At 37.5% G+C, this 27,240-nt stretch overlaps 1 long non-coding RNA gene and 1 other non-coding gene across 2 annotated transcripts in view; both read right to left on the bottom strand.

The window, feature by feature from the left end:
* The window catches only part of LOC133241074 (uncharacterized), a 1,297,712-nt gene that overhangs the window by 367,652 nt on the left and 902,820 nt on the right, over positions 1 to 27,240 (bottom strand). The window lies entirely within an intron of this gene.
* On the bottom strand, positions 19,779 to 19,887 carry LOC133241887 (U6 spliceosomal RNA). The gene has a single exon (XR_009734698.1). It is a non-coding gene; the product is annotated as a U6 spliceosomal RNA (small nuclear RNA).

The following is a 27,240-nucleotide window of genomic DNA, read 5'->3' as shown; positions in this document are numbered from 1 at the left end:
TCTTCCCTTGAATTGGATTGTCCAATTCCAGAATCCCATTTTTTTCTCCCTCTTGAATTACTCCTTATTTTTATGGAATATATCCAGAAGCTTCTTAGAAAAGAGTATTTATAAGGAAGTAAAATATTTTAGTCCTAGCATGTATAAGAAAACCTTATTTTACCCACAAAACTAATACGTTTGGCTATATGTAGAAGTATAAATTAGTAATAATTTTCCCTGACAATTCTTGGTGTTGTCCTATTCTCTTCTAGTTATAGGACTCATGTTGAGACATCGCAAAATTGTTTGGATTTCTGAACTTGTATATGCCATCTGTTTCCCTCTCTGCCTTTGGAATATTTTAGAATTTTCCATTTTCCAGTTACCTGAAACATTATAATGTGTTCCTTGATATAGGTCAAATTCATCTATTTTGTTGATCCATAAACAGAGACTTGTCATCAGGAAAAATATATCTCAGATAGTTTTCCCTCTCTTTCTGATTCCATTTACAAATACTGCTTTAATTCAGCTTTGGGCCTCCTGGGCACATTTTATTTTTTCCTCCTCCTTTGTAATTTTGTTCTTTTCTCTGAAATGTTCTTATCTTTATCTTCCCACTCCTTATTGAGTTTTTCACTGTTTTAATTTCTGAGAGTGCTTTTCGTGTTCCTAACTGTTTTTCGGCACTTCTCATAAAACTTTGTGCTGTGATGGAAATGTTCCGTAACATGTGTTACTCCATATAGTAACCAATAGGCACAGAATGTTTAATTTTATTTAAATTTACTCATTTAAACTCAATAACCATTTGGGGCTAAGGCTACTATGTTTAGGCAGCCTATTTTGTGCCTTAAATTCATAAGAAATAGTAATTATTAGAAGTTTTAAACTTTTCATTTTCCTCCTTTCCTCAAATTAGGTCATTTCTGTTTGTGTCTGTCTTCCACATGAGAACATACTTTCTATATGTTTAGTAACCCAACATTACTATCTTCAGATGTTTCTCTTGATCTAGACCATTTCACCTGAGAAAAAAATTCCAAGATCCAGCTTGAAGTACAAACTAGCTATCTGGATTCTGAGAATCAAGCAAGGAAGGAGGGCTGGATTTTAGCTCAATTTTATTAGGCAAATTTTCACTATTTTCAGTGTAGAATCAACATCCCCAAGCACAGACACACTTATTTTACCCAATCTAAAGAAATCATCAACCTTCTGTTTTGACGGGAAGGAAAAGAACAAAGCAGTGTTGTTTAATTACATGGCCCCAAGGACAAGACATGGGATCTAGCCACTTAAAGAGGCTTTCATTTCAACTGAGCCTATGCTTCCCACTATCCCTACTCCCACTTTCAGGGTTCCCATTTATTGGAAATTCTTGAGTAATTTGACACCTCTGCTACAAACAAAATTGCTTTTCAGTTTTTCCACCAATGGCTTACATCAACGAAATCAGTTTCTACTCATTGTCTATTTTCCAGCTGCCATTTTTCTTTCTTTCTACTTTCTTTATCCTCATCAATTTGTGCTTCAAACACGTGAGCAATTTGACGAAAGCCACATGGATCTTACTCTAATCTGTCTGCATCATGGTTTCTGGCCATGCACCTGGCAGAGAAGATCATACAATACAAATGATAATAAAATTATAGATTAAAATAATGTAACAGAGACAATGCAGAGTAAGAGTCTCTGATGCTGAGATGCTAATTTGGTAGTCTGTTTCTCTTTAAATATTGTGTTCAAGAGGCTGCCAAAATTAGCAAAACGATTACTAGACACTGATGGTGCTTCCACTTGGATGGGCAGTACTTTTTTGCACCCTTTTAGACGTGCCATGGAGCTCGGGCATGCACCCTTCCTTCATAACCCTACAGGCAGCATAATGTTGAGACATTATTTTTTGTTATTTTTATTTACTATTAGGTTACTTTTTTGGAGAAGGCAATGGCACCCCACTCCAGTACTCTTGCCTGGAAAATCCCATGGATGGAGGAGCCTGGTAGGCTGTACTCCATGGGGTCGCTAAGAGTCAGGCACAACTGAGCAACTTCACTTTCACTTTGCACTTTCATGCATTGGAGAAGGAAATGGCAACCCACTCCAGTGTTCTTGCCTGGAGAATCCCAGGGACGGGGGAGCCTGGTGGGCTTCTGTCTCTGGGGTCACAGAGAGTCGGACACGACTGAAGCGACTTAGCAGCAGCAGCAGCAGCAGGTTACTTTTTGTGACTATTATTTGCTTAATTCGGTTAGCCAGGCCTGTGATTTTGTTTTCCTACCCCACTTTGCTGACAGTCTTGTGGGAGGAAGTGAAAACACCATGAGTGACATGTTTATATATGCACCTCATCCCGGACGACTCCGTGACAAGCGGCGGGGATGTATTTTTTCAAGCATTTTCTGCGTCGCTTGTCAGCTTCTTATTATAAGGTGGTTGAGTTTACCACATTTTTAGCTATATTTGAATGCCTAATAATCCCACAGCACATTAACTATAATTTGTGAATTATATCCATCTTCTAAGAGTGCATTGCTTTATATCTCTTAGTAAAACGATTCATGTGAATCTACCTACATGAGAAGGCTTCTGAGATTTTATTACCAGTAAGACGATTATACTCATCCTCATTTGGCATTTTCAAGCTCCTCCAGAAATATTTCACCATGTATTTTATTCCTTTCTATCTCAACATTTCAGTCCTCTGGGACAGGCCTTGTGACTTCTCAAAATCATGGCGGTCTAGCTGTCACCTCAAATTCTGCATGTATAAAACTAAGCTCATTATCTGTACCCCTTTTGACCCCCTGTTCAAAACTGGTCCCCCCTGGGATAACTCCCTCAGTTAATGGAAGCTCCATCCTTCCTATTCCCTTAGATAGAATTCTTTGTGTCATCTTCGGCTCTCTCTAATGTCTCATTCCAATGAATCATCACCAAATTCTGTCATTCCTATCTGAGAAATATATTTCATGCTTGTCTCCTGCTCAGTCAAAGCATAAGGTCTAATATTTTCTGTCCTGTATGACTGCTAAGGTCTCCTTTCTGGTGTTTACCCCACCTAACTTGACTTTCTACATTACTGCCATAAAGAGTAATTCATTACTGAAAAGTATGGAAACATCAAAGAAAATAGTAGGAAGTAAAAGTAAACATTACCCATAGTCTATTACCTGAAGTAATCACTGTTGTAATTTCAGTACATATCCTTGCAGATAAATCCAAATATAACTATAAATGATGATATAGCTATGCATGGAACACCATGGAACACCAGTGATATACATGTATTTGTGTTATATTGCGTTATACATTATTGGATTCCTATAAACTCTTTATACTTTGAATTGGCTAAATTTGTATTATTAGTGATATTTACAGAATCCATATTTTTTGCTTAAAAAGCTTCAATGCTGTCTCATTAACAAGAATACATTCTAAGACTCAGCAAGTAGTTAGACTCTGCAAAACTGGCTTGACTTTCTTCTCTGACCTCACTTTTAATCCCAAGGGTCTATTTCCTGTTCTTCTAAAACAAGTCACCCACTCTGGGGCTTTGGATCTTTGATAGTTTTGACTCCCACTCTGACATTTTTCAGAGATGTGACCTGCCTATCTGGCCCCTGACATTTTCACTCATCAGAATTCTACTTGGGTTCTAAATAGTTATTCAAAGTTTACCTCTTTTGAGAAAGTTCTACCCTTTTCCCCTATTAAATGATTTACCTTCCTTAAGAATTTTCACACGTCTTTTGAGCAGGAATGTATCATACATGTGTTTCCTTGTGGAATACACCAGAAGCCTTAAAGTCATAAGGACCAAGACTCAACTCTTAATTCTGTATCATACTAATTTGGTAATATTATTTCATTTCTCTGAGCCTTAGAAAGGGGCCTATTGTTATCATTATATGTTGGGAAAATGGAGGGGAGAAGAGTAAAGATTTTACCCAGTGTCACACAACAGATTGGAGCTGGAACTGGCAACAACTATCTGACATCAAAGCCTATACTCCTGACTGTCATGTTACATCAGTTCTCTGTTCATCTCTCCTGAAAGAAACTAGTAGAGATGCTGCTCATGGATTCTCACCTCTCACTTCTCCAGTGATGTGAAGACGCTGTGTTAAAACACTTGTTTTGTTTTCCTAGGGTTACTACAACAAATCACTGCAAACTAAGTGGTATATAATAACAGAAACGCATTTTTTCCCCACAGTTCTGAAGCTAGAGGTCCAAAATAAAGAATCTGGCAAGGCCATGCTTTCTCTGAAGGATCTAAGGTGATGTCTTTCTTTGCCTCCTCATGGTTGGCACTCCTTGACTTGTCCTTCCCATCTCTGCTACATGACCCTCTTCTCTCTGTGCCTTTATGTTGCCTTTTTATAAGGATGCCAGTTAATGGATTTAGGGCCACATCTTAACTTGATTATGTCTTCAAAGACCTATTTTCAAATAAGATCATACTCACAGGTATTTTCAAATGAGATCATATTCACAAATAAGATCATATTCACAGGTATTAAGACTTGAATAAACCTTTATTGTGATCATAGGTACTGGTTAAAGGGGCTGATATATATCCCTTCATATAATGCTTTGTTATGATTGATTCATTTGCTAAGATCACAGTCCCAGGCAATTGGTGTGTTCCTATAACGCTTCAACTAGATACTAGAACAAATACCAGTATGCTATTCTTGTTGTCAATTAATAGGCATTGGCAGTAGTCAGGATTTTTTTCCTAGTTTGTCATAGAAAAATGTACTACTTACAAATTTGACATCATTTCTAATAGACATGTAGCCAGTGATCACAATGATAGAAAGTTAGGGAAGATGCACACAAAGGAAATGGACAGCAGATAAATATTCAACTTAACAAGAACAACCTGTGCTGCATTGCTTAGTCATGTCTGACTCTCTGTGACCCTTGGACTATAGACTGTCAGGCTCCACTGTCCATAGCATTTCCCAGGCAAGAATACTTGAGTGCGTGCCACTTCCTTCTCCACAAGAACAATATACTGGAATCTCAAATTTCATGTATTTATTGTTCACATAATATACCAATGATGGGTGTATATTTTCTCTAACATTTCTTACATTGTTTTACATCTACATATTTTGTTTTTAATAGAAAAGCAACCACTTAATATAGTTAGTGGGCCTTAGAAAGCATCACTACAAACAAAGCTAGTGGAGGTGATGGAATCCCAGTTGAGCTATTTCAAATCCTGAAAGATGATGCTGTGAAACTGCTGCCCTCAATATGCCAGCAAATTTGGAAAACTCAGTAGTGGCCACAGGACTGGAAAAAGTCAGTTTTCATTCCAATCCCAAAGAAAGGCATTCCAAAGAATGCTCAAACTACCACACAATTGCACTCATCTCACACGCTAGTCAAGCAATGCTCAAAATTCTCCAAGCCAGGCTTCAGCAATATGTGAACCGTGAACTTGCAGATATTCAAGCTGGTTTTAGAAAAGGCAGAGGAACCAGAGATCAAATTGCCAACATCCGCTGGATCATCGAAAAAGCAAGAGAGTTCCAGAAAAACATCTATTTCTGCTTTATTGACTATGCCAAAGCCTTTGACTGTGTGGATCACAATAAACTGTGGAAAATTCTGAAAGAGATGGGAATACCAGACCACTTGACCTGCCTCTTCAGAAACCTATATGCAGGTCAGGAAGCAATAGTTAGAGTTCCAAGTTAGAACTGGACTTGGAACAACAGACTGGTTCCAAATAGGAAAAGGAGTACATCAAGGCTGTATATTGTCACCCTGCTTATTTAACTTATATGCAGAGTACATCATGAGAAACACTGGGCTGGAAGAACCACAAGCTGGGATCAAGATTGCCAGGAGAAATATCAATAACCTCAGATATGCAGATGACACCACCCTTATGGCAGAAAGTGAAGAACTAAAGAGCCTCTTGATGAAGGTAAAAGAGGAGACTGAAAAAGTTGGCTTAAAGCTCCACATTCAGAAAACTAAGATCATGGCATCTGGTCCCATCACTTCATGGAAATAGATGGGGAAACAGTGGAAACAGTGTCAGACTTTATTTTTTAGGGCTCGAAAAATCACTGTAGATGGTGACCGCAGCCATGAAATTAAAAGATGCTTACCTCTTCGAAGGAAAGTTATGACCAACCTAGATAGCATATTAAAAATCAGAGATACCACTTTGCCAACAAAGGTCTGTCTAGTCAAGGCTATGGTTTTTCCAGTGGTCATGTATGGATGTGAGAGTTGGACTGTGAAGAAAGCTGAGCACTGAAGAATTGATGCTTTTGAACTGTGGTGTTGGAGAAGACTCTTGAGAGTCCCTTGGACTGCCAGGAGATCCAACCAGTCCATTCTAAAGGAGATCAGTCCTGGGATTTCTTTGGAAGGACTGATGCTGAAACTGAAACTCCAATACTTTGGCCACCTCATGTGAAGAGTTGACTCATTGGAAAAGACCCTGATACTGGGAGAGATTGGGGGCAGGAGGCAAAGGGGACGACAGAGGATGAGATGGCTGGATGGTATCACCGACTCGAAGGACATGAGTTTGAGTAAACTCCAGGAGTTGGTGATGGACAGGGAGGCCTGGCGTGCTGCAGTTCATGGGGTCGTGAAGAGTCGGACACGACTGAGTGACTGAACTGAACTGAACTGAATACAGTTAGAGCTTCAAATTGCTGCAGGTTGGTTCAACTAGCATTTTTGCCATGTATCTGGTAAACTGTACATGTTCACAGAAGATGCCAATTATATTAGGTTGGTGTAGAATTGTGGTTTTGCACTGGTGAACTTTGCTCTTTGATATTGGAATATATTCTTAAATAAATGTGGTTAAATTATGTGTTACACATCATTTTAATGCACATTTCTCAGTTTGCCTTTTGCTAATACTTACCACTTGCTGTTTATTTTATATTTATTTTAGACTAGGGAAATGATGTTAGACAAAAAACAAATTTGAGTGATTTTCATATTGGCGTTCAAAATGGGCCTTAAAGCAGTTAAGACAAATTGCAACCTCAATAATTCATTTGGCCCAGGAACTGCTAGAATGTATAGTGCATTGGTGGTTCAAGAAGTTTGCAAAGGATGCAAGAGCCTTGATGATGAGGAGTGTAGTGACCAGCCATTGGAAGCTGACACTAACTAACTGAGAGGATCATCAAAGCTGATTCTCTTAAAACTACATGAGAAGTTGCCAAAGAACTCAGCATTGACCATTCTATAGTCCTTTGGCATTTGAAGCAAATTGGAAAGGAGAAAAAACTTGGTAAGTGGGTGCCTGATGAAAGCAAATATCGCTCAGTTGTGTCCGATTCTGTGACCCCACGGACTATACAATTCATGGAATACTTCAGGGCAGAATACTGGAGTGGGTCACCATTCCCTTCTCCAGGGGATCTTCCCAACCCAGGGATTGAACCCAGGTCTCCCACATTGCAGGCAGATTCTTTACTAGCTGAGCCACCAGGGAAGCCCAGGGTGCCTGATGAGCTGACTGAAAATCAAAACATTGTCATTTTGAAGTGTCATCTTCTCATATTTTATGCAACAAAATGAACCATTTCTTGATCAGTTTGTGATGTGTGATGAAAAGTGGATTTTATTCAATGACTGGCAATGACCAACTCAGTAGCTGAACAGAGAAGATGCTCCAAAGCACTTCCCAAAGCCAAACTTCCACCAAAAAGTGGTCATGGTAGACGTTTGGTGGTCTGGTACTGGACTGATACACTACAGCTTTCTGAATCCCAGCGAAACCATCACATCTGAGAAGTAGGCTCAGTAAATCAGTGAGATACACCGAAAACTGCAATGCCTGCAGCTGGCATTGGTTAACAGAAAGAGCCAAATTCTTCTCTGCAGCAATGCCTGACTGCACATCGCACAACCAATGCTTCAAAAGTTGAACAAATTGGGCTACGAAGTTTCGCCTCTGTCATATTCAGCTGACCTCTTGCCAGCCAACTGGCAAGATTCTTCAAGCATCTTGACAACTTTTTTTGCAAAGAAAAAACTTACACAACCAGCAAGAAGCAGAAAATCCTTTTCAGGAGTTTGTCAAATCCCAAAGTATAGATTTTTACGCTATAGGAATAAATGAACTTATTTCTCATTGGCAAAGATGTTTGGATTGTAATGGTCTCTATTTTGATTAACAATGATGGTTGATGAGCTTCAGTATAATGCACCAACCTAATAAATACATGCATTAAGTTTATATTTTCCTGATGGCCACACACAGCAATTTCGATGATTCTTTCTGATAAAGATATTTAACATTTGTGGCTAACTGCCCTGTTTATCTTCCTCCTGAGACAGCTGTCCCCCACCCCCACAAATCCACTGTGTCCTCCTGCCTCCCTGTCTTCACCCAATCATTGCCACCCCTTTCTCTACCTAGCAAACTTGTATGTACTTTTAGAGCACAGACAAAATGATATGCCACCTATGAAGACCTTCATGAGAATTTACCACTCCATTTTTCTCCTCTTTCTAGATGATTCATTTTCTACCTGGATGAAACAGCTATTTTATTCTGCCTTAGTTCCAACAGGGCTCATCACGGGATTAGTAATCGCCTATAGTGTCTAGGATAGAGCTCAACACGTACTTATTTCCTCTCTACTCCCACCCAAGAGAGAGTTCTGACTTTTTAAGTTAATAAAAGGACAAATTGGGCCAGGGTTAGGAGCGAAGGTAGGGGGTGGGGTTGAATGCCTATCATGTTCTAGGCACAGTGTAAGATACAGGGCTAAACAAAAATGAGTAAGACAATGTTCCTGATTCCAGGCAAATGATAGTCATGTGTCAAACTGCTAAGGTAATTGACATAACAGAATCTAAAGGCAGGTCAAATGCCTGCACACATAGTGTTCTATGGTAATCAGATCAGAGGCACCCATGAGGAGCACCTACACCAGACCAAGGCTATTAAACTGCAAGAGAATCTCGAACAACACTGAAACAGTGAGCTTGGAACAAGGGAGGGAAAGTGGATAAAAAACATTGCAACATTCCAAGCACAGGAAACGGAGTGAACCAAGGACAGAGAGGCAAGGCAGATATAAAAGAGTGTTTGAAAAACTGCAAGCTCATGGCAAAGGAGACCTGGTGACTTAATGTCACCTCAATACAAAAGAAGTACAGAACTCATTATGCTCTGATTATCATTTACCTATGGGGTGTGTGCGCCTGCATATGTGTGTAGGGCAGTGGGGGACATGCTTCCTGATGATTCTGCATTTAAAGTACAAGTCCACCGGAGAGCGGTAGGGCAAAAAGTTCATTACGGATATTTTTTTTAAACCACAAAAACAGTCTATCAGAAAGATTTCTGTCAGGCATCTGCCGTCTCTAGTAACTTTCTGGAATGGTTACAAAAATGCATATCCAAGTCATAGAGATTTAACGAAATATTCTCTTGCCATTTATAGTAATGATACCAAATGACAAGTTCAAATTACTTGTTGTGATTACTCTTCATCTGGGCAAAACACATGTTGTAACGTATTCGCAGGATGCAATTACATCAGCTGCAATGACACAGAATGGCAACACTGGAAAAAGAGCTAATCACATACAATACGCACACTGTTTAGATTTTTTTCCAATTTTTTTTTTTTTTGTATTGCAATCTGTTCACCGTTTGGACTAATCATTAACTCTCTCTCTCTCTTTTTTTTTTTCTGTAATGTGGAAAGTATTGGCTGAATTAGACAAGCACCTGTATGCTCTATATTCTCAAACTTAGATGATAATTTAAGAAAGACAATGACTGTTTCATGTTCACCAGATATATTATCGGAAAACTTGTAGATTTTGATTTTATGATGCTCATAGAGGGAGAAAACCTACTGTAATGACAAACAATAGATGTTTTCAAAGATATTCTTCATGCAAAGTCTTAACAATTCTATCCTGGGTATTTTATTCAACAAATGGTTTGAGATATTACATTTTTTGTGTCAATAAAAGAACATGGCAAACCACATTTAAAATAGTCTATAAGCTTTTGTTTCCTCTTTTTGGCCTCCCTAATTTTTCCTTTTCTTCTCAATGTACTGCCTCTTTGGGGATATCTCATTTACTGTAGCTTTAATTTCCAATCTTAATTTCTAAACTATACCCCTTTTTCAACACAATGCCTACACCTTTGACCACTAAGTAGACTTTCTACCTGTATGTCCTCAAAGTCATTATGGGAAATTTAGAATTCATCACTCACCCTTCTCTCTCCTCTCCATCTTAAATTTTGCACACTGATGAAAGTTCTCAATCATATTTACTGCATTTCTATCCAATCCAGAAACTTCTTAGTAATGCCTGAAATCTCTCTCCTATGTATACCAAATAGGACACAAATATTGTAGGGATGCACTGTGTTTATTATCCTTTTCCAGTTTCTGTTTTTATGGCCTTAATTCAGGTCTCAATTCAGGTCTTTATCATAGTTTCTCAGGACATTACAACATAAAACACATGTTTGAGTGAAGTCATTGTTCCACTTACATACTTACCTTCTTCTCTAATGATATTTTTATCAACCACATTCTAAAGTTAGAAAACTAGCAGCCATGTTAGATACCTCCCATTCTCTTCTCCATCATGTGTAATCTATAAACAAATATGGTGACCTATTAAATATCCCTAATATCTATTCATGTCTACTTCTTTAATACAAGTTCTTATTGCTTATCGCATACTACTGCAATGAATACTAACTGGTCTTTCTACCTTCACCCATAAACTCTCCTCCCAACTTGCTAAAGTAAGAACTGGATTGTATAGTGACACAGTTCTTTTTTTTTTTTCTTTTTTACAATGATCCCAAATAGATAAGAACTGTGGGATTTCAAAAATCACAGAAATTATCTAGGGAAAATGACCTGGGACTCTGCATTAGTATTTTTCAAAAGGTCCTTGAGTAATTTCTGTGTCTAGTCTTGACAGAGAAATAGTATCAGTATTAAGAAAAATTCACTTCAATGATAAAAAGATCAATTCATCAAGGTACATGCAAAAATGTGTAAGTACCTTAAAATAGATCTTAAAAAGCCATGAAGCAGGGGCAAAATCTGAAAAAAGTGCATAGAGACACATAATTATACCTGGGAACTTTAAAAAACTCTCTTTTAGTAATTGATATAACTAGTAGCCTCCAAATTTCAGTAAATATAGAGAAAATTTGAACCAAAACACCATCATTGAACAGTATTTGGTGATGCTTATTTTTATAGAACATTTTACTCAATAGTAGCAAATACGTGCTGTTCTTTTTTCCAAGAACACATGAATCATTAAACAAGAGGTCATATGCTAATGAACAGCTTACTTAAAGGACTGAGTTGACATAGAGTATGCTCTCTGATCACAACAAAATTAAATAAAAAAATCAAGACCAAAAGACATTTTGTAAAACTACTATTATTAACAAATAATGCAACGTATTTCTAAATATCCTATGGTTCAAGGAAGAAATCACAATGGAAATAGAAAATATTCTGAATGTAATGGAAATGAAATATAACTTATCCAAATTTGTGGCATTCAATTAAAGCAAGGTTTACTTGAAACGTTGCTTCTACTAAAATCACAGAAATGTGTCAAATCAAAGAAATAAACTTCATTGGAAAATATAGAAGAATAGATCAATTTAAACCCAAAATAAGGATACAGAAGTAAAATCAATACCCAGAAATCAATAAGTAGAACATGGAAACCCAATAGTAAAGCAAATATATCTGGAAAAATCTATAAATTGAAAGAATAATAATAAGTAAAGTGGCCAACACAGAGAAAACACAAATAACCGATACCAAGAATGAAAAAAAGATATCGCTGCTGGACTTACAGGGATATTGAAGAGATATCAAGGTTTTTTTTTTAAATCAAATTTATGCCAATAATTTTTAAAAAATCTTAAAAGAAATAAAGTTTTCTTGAAAGATACAACTTGCCAAAATTGACATATAAAGAAACAGTAAACCAAAGCAGCATGGTTTTAAGTTAAAATAAATCAATTTATAATTAAACTATTCTCCAAAAAGAAAACTGCAAGTAATTTCAAAGGTGAATTTTATCATATATTTAAGGAAGAAAAATATCAACAAGTTTACTCAAATGTTCCAGAAAATAAAGGAATAGTTTGCCAACGCTATTCCTGATCAGTACTACACTGATATCAACATTCAAAGACAGACAGGTACATAGATGTACCTATCTATGTCCAAAGAATGACACTCTTCATAAACATAGGTGAAAAAAATCTTCGAAAAAAATATTAACATATTAAATCCAGATCATGGAATTAGTAGACAAGGATAATAAAATAGCTATTTTAAGTACAAATATCCAAGAAGATAGAGGAAAGCTAGAGCATGCTGAGAGAAAGGCAAGATATTAAACAAGGACTCAAAATTTCCAAAAAAGCAATATCTCAAATGAAAAATTCATTGGATGGCTAGATGGCATAAACTTCCAATCTATTAATGCAGAAAAACCCAGTGACATAGCAATAGACATATTCTACCCTGAAGCACAAAATTAGAAACAAAAATCACTAAAATAAAGTTAACAGAGGACAGGTCAATTGTGGGGCAATACTGACTAAACTCATACATGGAGTCCCAGAAGGAAAGAGAAGAGGTGTGGACAGAAAAGGAGCTGTCAAAATTCAACTTTTATTCCTTTTAAAACTCTTGGTAAACTAGAAATTGAAATACAATTTCTTAATCTGATAATAGACATTTTTAATAATCTTATAATAACACTATATGTAATAGTGACAGTATGAATGCTTTCTCTTATGATTTCTTATCCTCATTTCTATTTAAATTAATAGGTTCCAAGCCAGTACAATACAGTAAGAAAAATAAAGGCATGAGAAATTTAAATATCTGCAGATGATATGACTAGACAAATAGAAATTGATAAGAAATCTACCAAAAATACTCATTTGAGGAGTAGTATGTAAATTTAGCAATATCATAGAATAACAGGCTAATTTACAAAGATCAGCTGAATACCTATAAGTGACTAAGAGCAAAATTGAAAATAATTATTATTTTAAAATAGCATTATCAATCAAAAACTACTTAGAAATAAATTTACCAAAATATATGAAAACTGTACAACATGCCTACCATATTCTGTTCAGATAAATGTTAAAAGATAGAAATATATCACAAGTATATCATGCTTATAAACTACCTTATTAAGATTGCATAATGATGATGCCACTTATTTCTAATTTGAGCTGTATCTATAGCTGTGTTTCTATTTATGTAATATCAATCAAAATGTCAGCAGGAACTCTTATAATGATCAACAATAGATTCTAAAATTTATAGGCAAAGGATTTAACATTTATAGGCAAAGGATCTAAAATTTTTTTTAATTATATATTTTTTAATGTTAAAAAATAATTAAATTAATTCTTTGTTAAACTAATAATGCTAATTTCCAAGCATTATATTGATCAAGGTACTTGAGAGACTGGCAGAAAGAATCAAATCAATCAACAGAACTAAAGATTATAGATAAGCAACACTTTTACAGATAATTCATTTCCTACAAGGTCATCAAAGCGATCAATGAGGTAAAGGAAAATCTTTTGCATAAATGGCACTAGTGCTTAAAATGGGCATCCACAGAAGATGGACAAAGGTAATTTTGACATTTACTTTTCAGCACCCACAAAAATATTCTGAGATTAATCACATGCTTAAACATAAAAGCTTAAATTCTAGAAAAATGCATAAGAGAATATCTCTGCAACCCAGGGATATGCAAATATTTTAGATGAAAACATTAAACACTAATCATTAAAAATAAATGTATATATTAGACTTTATCAAAATTAACACTTTTATCATAAGGCACTGTAAAGTAGGTAACTCATAAACTGAGAAACTATTCACAAAATGCATTTTATAAAGGACTTGTATGTATCATATGTAAAGAACTCCTACAACTAAGTTATAAAAAAGTCAAACAATCCAATTAAAATGGACAAAACATTGGTACAAATCAATAAGTCATATAAATGGTCAATAAGCACAGGAAGAAATATGAAACATCACTAATTTTTAGGGAATGTAAATGAAAACCAAAAGATACCACTACCTATCTGTTAGAATGGTAAACATTTTTTTAAGTAAAGCAACACCAAACACTCAGAAACCATTTCTTCTAGTTTGCTAATAAAAGTGTGAAAGTTATATCGGTATGAAAAATATACTTAGTCCTGTGCTTCTGAAGTGGCAATCCTAAATATTTATACAAAAGAAATGAAGATATTGACTGAGACACATATGAGTGCAGTGAAATTTTCATGCAACACAAATCAGCTCTGTATCACTTTTTGTCAAACAGAACGGGATAAGTTGGAAGCACTGACAGATTTTATTTTCCTAGGCTCCAAAATCACTGCAGATGGTGACTGTAGCCATGAAATTAAAAGACACTTGCTCCATGGAAGAAAAGCTATGACAAATCCAGACAACATATTAAAAAGCAGAGACATCACTTTGCTGACAAAGGTACAAATAGTTAAAGTTATGGTTTTTCCAGTAGGCATGTACAGATGTGAGAGTTGGACTGTGAAGACAGCTGAACACCAAAGAATTGCTGCTTTTGAATCATGGTACTGAAGAAGACTCTTTAGAGTCCCTTGGACAGCAAGGAGATCAAACCAGTCAATCCTAAAGGAAATCAACCCTAAATATTCATTGGAAGGACTGAAGCTGAAGTTCCAATACTTTGGCCACCTGATGTAAAGAGTAACTCATTGAAAAAGACCTTGATGCTGGGAAAGATTGAAGGCAAAAAGAGAAGTGGGCAGCAGAGGAAGAGATGATTAAATAGCACCACCAACTCAGCGGACATGAATTTAAGCAAACTCTGGGAGATTGTGGAAGACAGAGGAGCCTTGCATCCTGCAGTAGTCCATGGGGTTGCTAAAAGTTTGGACATGACTTAGTGACTGAAAAACAATAATAGTTCTTAAAATGCATTATTAATGACTCCCTTCTAAATAAAACTTTGGCGTTGGGCTTCCCCAGTGATTCAGGGATATAAACCCATCTGCAGTGCAGGGGCCACAGGAGATGCGGGTTCAATCCCTGGGTTGGGAAGATCCCCTGGAGGAGAAAATGGCAACCCACGCTAGGATTCTTGGCTGCAGAATCTCATGGGCAGAGGAGCCTGGTGGGCTATAGTTCATGGGGTTGCAAAGAGTCAGACATGAGTGAAGCAACTTAGAATCAGCAGTAGCAGTCCTTGTCTTGTCTAACTGTGAAGGCTGTGCATGCATCCTGTCCAAGTGATTTACCCAAATGAGTTTATCTAATTATTTGATCACCACTCTAGTTTAATTACACATCAGAAAGTGCCAAGAAATTAGGCTAAAGTCAAGGGATTCCTGGCTTTAGAGACTGCTGACTTCTATCCTAATGGACTCTAATATTACACTTAAAGAGCAGGAAGAAATATTCTTAATTCTGTAAGAGCTAGTCATTTATCTTCTATTTCCAAGTAAGAGTGGATACCACAAGGAAGAATAGGAAGTTCCCACATCTGCAGAGATATTGTTGAGATGCTACCCATCGTGTACAGAAATATACTATAAAATTGCCCTGTTTGGCTCTATGTATACAGAAACACACCGACATACGCACGTGCACACACACACACACACACACACACACACACTTGAGTTTTATTAGGCATTCTTCCCAGCATCCATTCCACTCCAAACATTTTGACTAATTGTCACTGTAGTGTCCAATCTTATTGCCAGTGATTGTTTAGAAACTGGCATATATCCCAATCCCGGTATAAGATATTTTATAAATTCTACTAGAGCTTGTGGAGAAGGAAATGGCAACCCACTCCAGTGTTCTTGCCTGGAGAATCCCAGGGACGGGAGAGCCTGGTGGGCCGTCGTCTCTGGTGTCGCACAGAGTCAGACATGACTGAAGTGACTTAGCAGCAGCAGCAGAGCTTGTGGAAAAGGAGTCAATGTTCCTTAGACAGAGATACAGAAAGAGGCATCCATATGTTACATTTGGACATGCATCAGTCATCTTAGTATAGGGAACATGAAACTCATAATAGACAGGGAGAAAGGAGAGGTGGAAAGAACCTTGGACCTTAAAAGAATTGTTGCACTATGCATTGTGTTAAGATTAGCACTCCTTCTATCCCTGGCCTTGCAGTTCTGCAGTTGAGGTGATTAATTTTCTTATCTTCTAAGCTTGTTTAAGTCAGGTTTTCCTGTTACTTAAAACTGAAGGCGTTGTAAGAGATACACTAACACAGAGAGACACCAGTTTAGATAGGAGCTACATTCTGATTGGTGGGCTTTTGCAAGAGTACCATGTCTCAGACTTCATGTACCTGGCCCTTTCTTTTCCTTTTCTTACTGTCGAAGGGCAGAGTGGTACAATAAAAAAGGATAGGAGTTTTGAATGACAAAAATTGGTGTTGGGCATGGTGCTGTCATAAACTGACTTGTGTGACCTTGGAAAATAACCATGCTGACTCTCAGCTGTTCCTTTTGGAAACTTTTGTGGAACTTCCATAGAGATTAATGGCTTAGTACATGAAAGGTATTCACACAAGTTCTGGCAAAGATAAGGTATTTAAAGTGAGTTGGCTGCTATTAACATAAGGAGGAAAATCATATCAATGTTCTGGCAGCTGACTCATCAATTGGGCTTTAAATAAATAGCATATTTATAAGTTGGGATTGATCTGCTCATCTTTGTGGGCAGGAATAGAATACTTGACATAGTAGATGGGGTTAGAAATAGGCACGAGGCCAAGCAAGTAGAAGAATCAAATAGCAAAATAGCAATACTAACAAACACCACCTTCCATATATGAGTATCTGAGCTGTGTACTAGCACTCACCTCACTAAACATATGAGAAAATCAAAAGCTCAAGTAGTAACGGAGTTCAGCCAAGACCACATAGCAGAATCACATGTAGCAGAATCATCACTTACTTCAGGCACTCTGGCTGTAAACCCCTTGTTCAAAACTTAATCCAGGTTGCTGTTTGTGCATCTTTTATTAGAGGCTAACCCTAGCCAACATGCTCACCAATGGGAAGCTTTCCCAACTACTCTCAGTATCATCAAGAAAACTGTCCTTCCATAAAGATAACTTAAGCTAAATGAAACAGTGTGTACTCTAAAAACGTGTGTGTGCTATGTAAAAAAAGATATAACTTAGGCCAATAAAATATACATGGAAGAAAAGGCTTCCCACCTGATCTCAGATGACTAGAAATACACAGCTGGTAGCCATTTAAGGTTATACTCTTCCAGAACAACATCTGTGCCTGCGTGTGTGTGTGTGCTGAGTCACTTCAGTCATGTTCCACCCTTTTGCAACCCTACGGACAGTAGCCTGCCAGGCTCCTCTGTCCATGGGATTCTTCAGGCAAGAATACTGGAGTGGTTTGCCATGCTCTCCTCCAGGGTATCTTTCCAAGTCAGAGATCGAACCTGCATCTCGTCTACCTCCTGCATTGGCAGGTGGGTTCTTTACCACCAGTGCCCCCCAGGAAGCCCAGAACAACCTATACTGACACTTCAGAATACTGAAATAAAGGTCACTTCTTTTCTCCTAAGTAGGGCATGCACACTGGTTACCGTGTGCTCACACAGACACATAGGCATTCATTTACCAAAACAAAATTGTACAAGTGGCAATCTTTTCAGGTCTGATGTGAAATCGATTGGTCACATTTCGATATCCAAAAAAATAGAACGCATCATATGATTATGTATTATGGGTCTACATCAGTTAAAGAAACAGCAAGAAGACCTTCAATCAGAGAGTACACCGGAGAGGTGCATTTTAGTATCAAGGAGGCATTATTATTAAGCTCCAGAGTTTGGCAGTGGCAGTTCTTTCGCTAAAGAACTCTTTTGCTCAGCTGTTACTGAATTGAGAGTCTTCTAATCACAGAGACATTCTAAGATAGTCACAGAGGGCTTATTTTTCTTAAACTTTTCCTCAGGGGAAAGAAAATGAACTCCCGTTGACCCTTTTAATCACTTGGGTCAAATCAGAACTATTGTCAAAGTGGCTTCGAGTCTTCATTATTTTTAAAATGTATGCCAGGGAAGAAACTTTAAGCTTCCAATAATCAGACCTTGTTATAGATTTTCCCTAGCAAATGTTCACCCAGAAAGAATGATTGGAGAGTTTTCTTTGTGAAGTGTGCCATTGAGGTACATGATATAGGATTCAGTGGTAGGATTTAACTGCCTTCTTTAATACATCATATGATTTAACTCTTGGTTGTGATAAAATTGAAACAAAGCTCCTTTTTTATCTGATGTAAGAAGGCAGAGTTCATTAATTCCCTGGCCTTCTTGCTCTAGAAATTTCACTTGAGTGTATTTCTTGCACTGGTAAAATTCACTCATTCATTCATTCAATCATAAGAACCAGTTAGGAATCATACATATAGTTGCTTAGTCCATTAATTAAAAATTATAAAAAAGGAGAATTTTAGAAAGTTGAAAAGGGGATTTGGCTCAGAGACAGAATGTGAGTTGCAACGACTTCCTATTAAGCACATTCATTCTGTTCTTCCCAAGAATAGAAAGACCACATCAAGATAGCTACTATTCCATAACACTTCTATTGACAAGTAAAAATGTTCAAATAAAGTTTCCTTTCCTTTCAAAATGTGTGTGTGTGTGTGTGTGTATACGAATGTGCACTTGGTTTCCAAGCGCTAACAGGAATGTGACTGCCTTCATTACTCAAAGCACTAAACTGAGTACTTCAAATGAAATAAACACTTGAAGGAGGAGTGGGGAAAAGAAAACCTCTCTGTATTAAAGAAGATACTACCTGCTGCAGGGCAGACAACAGTGACTGCAATAAATATTTTCTACCTTGGCACCTCTCCCTGTCTTTCTTCTTTCCGTCTACTTCTTCCCATCTTTATTGCCATTTCTTTCTTTGGATTTGGTTTATGTTCTGGATGTGGTTAAGTAAGTGTTAGTTGCTCAGTCTTGCCTGACTCTTTGCAACACCATAGACTGCAGTGCACCAGGCTCCTGTGTCCATGAGCTTTTCCAGGCAAGGATACTGGAGTGGGTTGCCATTTCCTTCTCCAGGGGATCTTCCCGACCCAGGGATCGAACCTGGGTCTCCTGCACTGCAAGCAGATTCTTTACTGACTGAGCTATAAGGTTAGAGAGACAAAAAAAGAGAAGGAAAACAAACAAAAAACACCTCTTCTCTAATACCTGAAAGGAGATGCATACAAGCCCCTCTGGCTTTTCTGGCATGTCCCTGAACTCTTCAGGAACTCTCCCATCATGCTTTTGAGTGGAATGAGTCTGGTAAGAAAGGAAACAGTATAAAGCCTTAACCATCTGACTGGTTTATTCAACTCACAACCAAGTCCTGTGCTAGAAACTGAAGGCCCAGGAATTAGATGTGGCCTCATTACTCATGAAACTCAGCCTGAAGAAGGATACAGATATAAAAATGAAACAAACGTTTTAAGAGTGGTCATTATGTGCTTAACTCTAAGCACTTGGAAGTGAAGTGTTAGTTGTGTCTGACTCTTTGTGACCCCATGGACTGGAGCTCTTCTGTCCATGGAATTCTCCAGGCAAGGATATTGGAGTGGGTTGCCATTCCCTTCGGCAGGGGATCTTCCTGACTCAGGGATCAAACCCAGGTCTCCTGCATTGCAGGCAGACTCTTTACTGTCCGAGCCACTAAGAAAGCTCATTAAAAATATGGAACGCTTCACTAATTTTTGTGTCGTTCTTATGCAGGTGCCATGCTAATCTCTGTGTCCTTTCAGTTTTAGTATATGTGTTGCCAAAGTGATATAAGCACTTTTCATACTTTAAAATCATTTACTCTCAATGTATGGATGTGAGAGTTGGACTGTGAAGAATGCTGAGTGCTGAAGAATTGATGCTTTTGAACGGTGGTGTTGGAGAAGACTCTTGAGAGTCCCTTGGACTGTAAGGAGATCCAACCAGTCCATTCTAAAGGAGATCAGTCCTGGGTATTCATTGGAAGGACTGATGTTGAAGCTGAAACTCCAATACTTTGGCCACCTGATGCGAAGAGCTGACTCATTGGAAAAGACCCTGATGCTGGGAAAGATTGAGGGCAAGAGAAGAAGGGGACGATGGAGAATGAGATGATTGGATGGCATCACCAACTCAATGGACAAGGGTTTGGGTGGACTCCGAGAGTTAGTGATGGACAGGGAGGCCTGGCGTGCTGTAGTTCATGGGGTCGCAAAGAGTCGGACATGACTGAGCAACTGAACTGAACTGACTGACTCTTAATGTCAGTCCAAAGAGTTAGTGATACTACCATCCTCATGATACAGGAGAAAAGCAAGAGAGACAAGAGATGCATGGAGTTCAAATCACTGAAATAACTTCAAAGGCCACAAGATTAGTAAGGGAGGCAGCTATGATTTAAACGAAGGGACTCTGGCCCCAAGCTAGAGTGTCATATCAGCTCTTTGTATGTTGGCAGAAAACCTGGATGTTTCAGCCAATTGTCCCCATTGCAAAACACACACACACACACACACACACACACACACACACACACAATGTTAAGTTTCTCTCTCAGCTCACCATATTGGCGCTTTTTCAAAACCACTTTGATGAAGTGTGAAAAGTGAAAGTTTCCTCCGTCCTGGTCCATGGAATTCTCCAGGCAAGAATATTGGAATGGGTTGCTATTCCTTTCTCCAGGGGAACTTCCCCATCCAGGGATGGAAACCAGGTCTTCTGCATTGCAGGTGGACTCATTACTGACTGAGCCACCAGGGAAAAGCCCATCTCGTGAGGGGTTTTAATTGTGCAGTCAATATAGTTTCCTCTTTCTGGTAGATGCATATAATTCAGCTTAACACATTGCTGTTGAATAAGCATCATGTGTAAAAACATCAAGAGCTAATTTTTGTTTGTTTCTCTTGTTTTGGGAAAAGTGAAAATACTAATAAAGTGAAACCTAAACATATAATCAAAGGTGGGACCTGGTATATACAAAAGGGACTTCAATACTGAAGTAAATGATGTGCTTTATAAGCAAAATTGACTATCCAGTAGCCAATTTTACTTTGCTTTTCCCTCAGTTTTAGAGCATTACTACTAATAAGATAGATTGAGGCTCCAGTTTTATAAAATGGGAAACGTAGAAATGATACAAATTTTCTCATTACTAATACCTGAGGCCTGGCATGGTTATAATTCCATTGGGATTGGAGTTAGGTGCTTTGGGTGCAAATTTGGAGCCAAGTTACTTAATATCCTTAAACCTCCATTTTATTGTCTGCAAAATGAAAAGAAGATAACAATGCTTACCTACCAACTTACCTATAAAACTATTATAAATAGCATGTGTTAATGTAAATAAAAGCAACAATGAAAACAACTTTCATAAACTAGTGCATGATCCACAGGGATGGTGTTCAGTTCAGTTCAGTCGCTCAGTCGTGTCTGACTCTGCGACCCCATGGACAGCAGCACGCCAGGCCTCCCTGTCCATCACCAGCTCCCGGAGTTTGCTCAGACTCATAGGGATGGTGTTATATATGATAAACTCCTTAAGAATATTGACTAAGATTCATGTGATGACCCAGCACAACACTTAATGCTTTTAAGACATTTAGTAAATATCAGATTAACTAACCATCTGAGTTTCTTTAATAGATATGTGAATAATTGAACATGTAAACAATAATGTTCATAAACTTTTATTTTTTATGAACTGTTCCTTACTCATCTTCCAAAGAAAGCTGAAGAGCTATTTAAATAAGAAAATCAGTGTTTACTTTCTTACTGTGAAAATCAAAAGTGCTATGTTTTTTTCAATTTTCTACATATTTTACATTGACTTAAAAAAATAATTAGGTTACACTGAAGCTCATCTCCCCAGTCCCATAAAATATCTTAACTGTTAGCCTTATTTTAAACTGATTTTCTAATTCTGCATAATATATATGCCCTTCAAAAATGGTTATTTAATAGTAGCAAAAGAAAAGGAAAGCAATTCTGAAAAAGAAAAAAAAAATGCTAAAGGACTGATAAGAAACTGCAAGATTTGTATTCAGTGTTAATAGACATATATATACATATAAATTGTTCTTTCATTTAATTTGTTCTTTCATTTGAAGCTTTCTCAAGATTTTTGTCTTCTTTACAAAGGAAAGTCAAATGATCTGACAAAATGATAGGACCAGATATGCCTGCCCTGTAGAAATATTTAAAATGAAAGTCTCAGTTTGAGTGCCAAGTTCTGGACTACGAGCCATAAGAATGGATATATCACTCATTTCTTGCAAGCATTCATAAAGGGATCTTGACCAGTTACTTCTCTCTGGACCATATGTAAAATAGGCCCATCCATAAAACCTTAGGCATGGCTGGGTAAAGGTTAAGGTGCTGAGGTCCTTTGGAGCTTTAGCTCGCTAATCTCCAGAATATATAAATGCATCTCTAGTGTATGGGCTTCCCTGGTGGCTCAGACAGTAAAGAATTTGCCTATAATGCAGGAGACCTGACTTCAATCCCTGGATTGGGAAGAGGCCCTGGAGGAGGAAATGGCAACCCACTCCATTATTCTTGCCAGGAGATTTCCATGGACAGAGGAACAGTCCATGGGGTCACAAAGAGTCTGACAAAACTGAGCAACAAACACTATGCACTATACTATATAGAGTGCTGGTGCTCAGTCACTTTAGTTATGACTGACTCTCTGCGACCCCATGGACTGCAGTGCACCAGGCTCCCCTGTCCATGGGATTGTCCAAGCAAGAGTACTGGAGTGGGTTGCCATTGCCTTCTCCATACTATATAGAGTACATCTATCTATATTTACTTCTATATTTATGTCTATAGAACCTATATCCATAGAATCTATCTATAGAATATATATCCATATTTATCAAATCTATCAATCTATCCCTCCCTCCCTCCCTCCCAGTTTGGTACATTTCCCTAAAAGAAGTTCTGAGTATCATAGAAGAAAGGGTGTCATGGGGTTTGAAGACTCTCATGTCTACTGATTAATAACTGTAAAAATTTCTAAAAGATCAAATTGGAATTCAAATTTGGGCTGCCTGTCTCCAAAATCTGCTCCCTTAATCACTGTATACCATGCATCTATGGTAGAATATGTCTGCTATGTAAGATAATAACCCACAAATGATCTCTAGATTGAAAACAGAAGTTTAAAGATGGAACATGGTGAGCACTGAAGTGTCTGTGACCGGAGTCTGGTCTGAGAATGAGACTGAGAAGGTTCTAGAAGAGTAAAGGAAACATGGTTCTTCCTGTACAGTACCTACTGTATCTTCTTGCTTCCCAGCAAGACACTGAAGACAAACTTGATATTGAAAAGGACAGAACAAAGAGAATCCAATGAGCCAGAGCCAGGCACCTGCTGTGCTCACCAGAGGCTGTGTTCCTACCTCTATACTTCTCATAATTTGCAAATAGGACAAAAATATCCTTATTACTTCAGCCACACTGAGTTAAGTTTTCTGCTACTTGAAGCAAAAACAACAACAACAACAACAAATTGTCTCTTTAGAGGTAACACAGGAAATGGTTTTAAAAAAGGAGTGTTCAACAGTATTAGATGTTTTAGAAAGAGGAATTATAATTTTGAAATGTCTCATGATATGGATATAAACTTCTGATCTCTAAATCATTTGCCCAGCCAGCTCACGATGAATCTAGGAAACCCCTAATACATATCATTAAATGCCCAGAGTACTAAGGGAAGGGATGTGAGGTAGCAATGGAAGAATCATGTAAACCTTGCCATTCAGTTCCTTGGAAGTTTATTCAGTTATATAGGATGATGCCTGCAAATGATCTGCACGTTTATATGTAGTCAGTCTTGCATACTAAATCCAAAAGAAAAAAAAATAGACTCTAGCTCTGAGGATTCTGTGTAATGAAGTTGAAGGACTCTGTAATTAACTCTAGAGTAATTACCCTCACACCAAGCAAACCTCTCTGGAGCTGGCAAGTGGCTTACCTGCCAAGAACCATGTTATAATAAGGTCGGAAGGAGCAATTTCTAACATTTTGCCCCTGGTGTAGGAACCTTGAATGGAGCCAAATGACAGTCATCCACAGAGTGATGCAGAGAAGATCAAGGTAAGTGAAAAGTCTCCAAAGCTCTATTTTTAAGCACCAATTTCCAACTTTAGCCTTACCTGAGTATTATACGTATGCCATCCAGCTGCATCATAAAATCAAAGAAGCTTAGAAATTCAAAAGATCTAAGAGGTCACGAGGACCAGTCTGTTTCCCAGTGTGAGGTTCCTTTCAACACACCCCTGACAGGCAACTGAATAATTTTTACTTAAATGCCTTCTGGAAGTCAATGGTGGGAAATCAAGAATACAGGCTTGCAGCCAAAAAGATTTGGGTTAATGTTAATCTCTGACATTTATTATTTATAATCTAAAAAAAAATCTGGGCACTAGTTTCCCTTTTTAAGATGGTTAAGACATAGTTTTATTTCACAACACTATTTTGGTAGCATAATTTGTTTTGAGAAAGAGAGTATTAGTTTTCCATCTTTTCCCTTTTGTTCTCAGACATTTAGAGTTTTTATGAATCGGTATTTGCTCCCCTGCAACACCTTCTCACTGATCCTCCTGTTGTCTTCCTGGGCTTCATGGACTATGGCTATTTGCTCTGAAGATTTCTTCTTCTAACCTCAGGGAAGATATTACATGAATCCTGGCAGTAAGACTTTTGCCTTAAAATGAGCCTGAGATTTTAGTGCTTGTGAGAAAATTCTTTCTAAGATTGTTTAATTATTTGTACTTGATGTAGTAGAAAGGTCAGTGATCTTTAGCAAAGGAATTATAATAAATCTTTGGCCTTTAGCATCAAGTTCTCCAATGAGAGTTAGGTTAAGGTATTTTATGAATAAATACCTTCATTGATAAAAAATTATCGTATATGATTTATGAACCCTTTATTTATTGTACATCTTTGTATACATAGAAGTCTATAAATGTTTCATAAATATGGCTATCTAAATTAAATTCAACGTTTCAGATATGTGCTCACTGGAAGTGAGGACATGATACCTAAAAGCTGTCATCTGAATGCTGTGCATCTCTTAAAAGAGTTAACAGTATGATTAATTTCCCAAGTGGTTATATCACATGATTTCTTATAAGAATCTCTAGATTTTTTTTTTCTCCCTACCTGAGTCCTGAGTTGGAATTTGCATGTACCGACTTTATAATCCCAGATATGATCCTGAGCTTCTAAGGTCCTAATTTTCCACCATGCACACAAAACTAAAACAATACCAACATGAGCAGAATTAGGTAGGGTGATGTACACATAATTCTTTTTATTGCACAAAGAATAGAAGTTTGATAAGTATACTTTCCTTATGCTTCTTAACTTTCTTGTTCATTCCTAACTCTACGTGGAGGTGTGAGTGAAACAATGGTAGATACTTGGTGGCTTAAGAGAGAAAGAGACCAAAATTAGGAAGGATCAATCATTTTATCATCTCTAGCAATAACTGAAACATGGTATCCAGCATCTGCTGATAGCACTTCTCAGATGAGTATAGGGACTTCAGGAATTCCATTGGCCCATTATAACACAACCATTAGTGTGTGAGAGGAGCACATACACACACCCCCACCACACTCCAGATCCTGACAGCATTTGTATCAGTAAGCACGGGGAGCAGAAGCCAGCTTGTTTGCTGTTCACCTGTTTCAAAAAGGAACCGGCAGTTTTCTACTTCAAGATGATGGCTTCCTGAGCTTGTGGATTGAATACCCAAATCTTTACAACCAAGTTGGAAGGATTGTAAAGGCTTCTGAACAATCTACACCTTCCAGGCTTTGTGACTAATGAGCAAGCTCGCCCATTTTAGCCGCTCGTTCACTACTGGTTCCACTCTGCTAATAAATGCCATCAAAAATAGTCAGCCTGACAAAATGACTTTCCTGTGGAGAAAGTCCTTTTTTCCTTTTTTTCCTACTTAATTAGCTGCACTTTAGGTACGGTGATTGGGGTGAGCTAGGAACATTATTTAAAGCTCTAGGGAGGGCCATACCACGGCCTATTACAACAAACCAAGCCCAGTCAAGTGAATCAATTTAAACCGAATAGACCATATTCTGCTAAATGTACCTTAATTGGTAGAGAATGTATGGTGTCATTTTAAAATGGTATTTTAATGATCCTGGGGAGCAAAAACACTCATTTGAGCTTAACATTTGTTCATCTACTGACTCAACAACTCTTTATTGAGTAGCTACTATTCTGGGCAATTTAGCTCCATGAAATGCTATGGATGTTTGAGTTAGAGCACTTAGATTTCCATTTTTACCACTTTCTAGAAAGTGTTCTTTTGCAATCCATTTTCACTGCTTTCTAGAAAGTGTTCTTTTGTAACCCACTTAAAGCTAATATCTGGAAAGTGGAGATAATAATATTGATTTCACAGGGTTAATTACAATAAGAGATAATATATAGCAATAATAGGTACTGTACTAAATAAATTTAGGAGAGTATGTTGTTCTTGTTGATCTTAAAAATACTGGGGAAAAAAAAAAAAGCTTAGGGATTTTCCCAAAAGAAATATGCTTTGAAGTTTAGAAGCGTAAGTTAGCATAAATAAGCTAAATGCTACCAGAGGTTAACTGCAAAGTGATTGGCATATAATGGACCTTGAAGGTGTTATGTATGTTCAAATTTCGGGTAAATAACCTTTTTATTTTGATTTTTTACTAAGATTCCAAGAAAAATTTTTAAATAATGAAGCCATCTCCTTAATATTAAATGTGTCTAAAATATATCATTCTAGCACAGTTAAAACCTGAGCTAGCATAACCTTATTCTCACTACTTCCCTAGCAATTGGTGATGTCTAAATCGAGGAGGTTAAAAAATATCAGCATCTTACTGTTTATAAGCCTATGAAATTGAAACAATTATGGGAAATACTAGTAAATTATAGTATATCAACATGAAAGCATATTGTTCTGTCATTACCATAATAACTTTAAGATGATGGAGAAAAGCAGCTTCTTGAAAACTAAACACACACCCACAAGGCACCTTGTAGCAGGCACCACCCAGCAACTATTTTCGCTTTGGTACCTTATCCAATTTTGTCTAGCCATCTTCCTGCATTATCTTGTAGGCAGCTAAATTCTAGATTG

This window comes from Bos javanicus, chromosome 29, assembly GCF_032452875.1.
Source record: "Bos javanicus breed banteng chromosome 29, ARS-OSU_banteng_1.0, whole genome shotgun sequence".
Classification (NCBI taxonomy): Eukaryota; Metazoa; Chordata; class Mammalia; order Artiodactyla; family Bovidae; genus Bos; species Bos javanicus.
This window is presented reverse-complemented; position numbering and strand designations above follow the sequence as displayed.